General features: G+C 29.1%; 1 protein-coding gene across 3 annotated transcripts in view; it reads right to left on the bottom strand.

Annotated features, from left to right (window-relative positions):
- Positions 1-947, bottom strand: part of LOC110018745 (epimerase family protein SDR39U1 homolog, chloroplastic) — a 129,485-nt gene that overhangs the window by 74,225 nt on the left and 54,313 nt on the right. The window lies entirely within an intron of this gene.

Raw genomic sequence — 947 nt, 5'->3', positions numbered from 1 at the left:
GAGTTGTACACATGTGCACACAATATTACCTTAAAAAATCATCAGTAAACCGCAATAAAACTTGCTATTTAATTATAATACAAAACCAATTACTATTTAACAATACCTTAAATCTTACCTGAGTATTACAGAAATAATGTTATAATAATAACAGAATACAACGAATAAATTACCAGAATATAACCTTAATTTTACACCTGAATATAACCTTAATAATATTAATACATAAATACAATGGAAAAACTTCTATAATATAACCTAAGTACTAAACCTGAGTAACACTAGAATATAACCTTAGCCTAAATAATATTACCTAGGTATTACAGAGATAATACTGTAATAATAACAGAATACAACGGAAAAACTACTAGAATATAACCTTAATACTACACCGGAATATAACCTTGATAATATTACCTGAATACAACGGAAAAACTTCTATAATATAACCTAAGTACTAAACCTAAGTACAAAAAATACAACAACAATACAACCATAATATGACCGAAATACTACAATGTTAGAATACAACGTAAGTATTACTATGATATAACCTAAATAATATTATACGAGATCACATAATATTGCTTAAATATTACCATAGTATTCCCGTAATAAAACATTTCTACATAACTTCTTATATTTTTTGCACTATTTTGTTTGATATAGGTTTGTGAACCCAGGGTTCATTAGTTCTAGATTTCGACCATCTGTAGTTAGAGATGCACTTGAGAAGGTCAGGCCTACTGTATCTGACGAGATGAGGAATGAGCTGAAAACTTTAAATGTTGATCAGTTCTTTGCACTTCCACCTTATCCCCAAGACAATATGGTCACACTTCAAATATTGCAATGTTGGATACATGAAAAAATGGTTTTCAGACTAGGAGGGAAAGATTTGAGGATTAATCATGATGAAGTTGCCCTTTTGATTGGCATGTCAAATA

Source organism: Phalaenopsis equestris, unplaced genomic scaffold (assembly GCF_001263595.1).
Source record: "Phalaenopsis equestris unplaced genomic scaffold, ASM126359v1 Scaffold000036, whole genome shotgun sequence".
Taxonomy (NCBI): domain Eukaryota; kingdom Viridiplantae; phylum Streptophyta; class Magnoliopsida; order Asparagales; family Orchidaceae; genus Phalaenopsis; species Phalaenopsis equestris.
The sequence above is the reverse complement of the archived record's forward strand: the minus strand, read 5'-3'. Positions and strand labels throughout refer to the sequence as shown.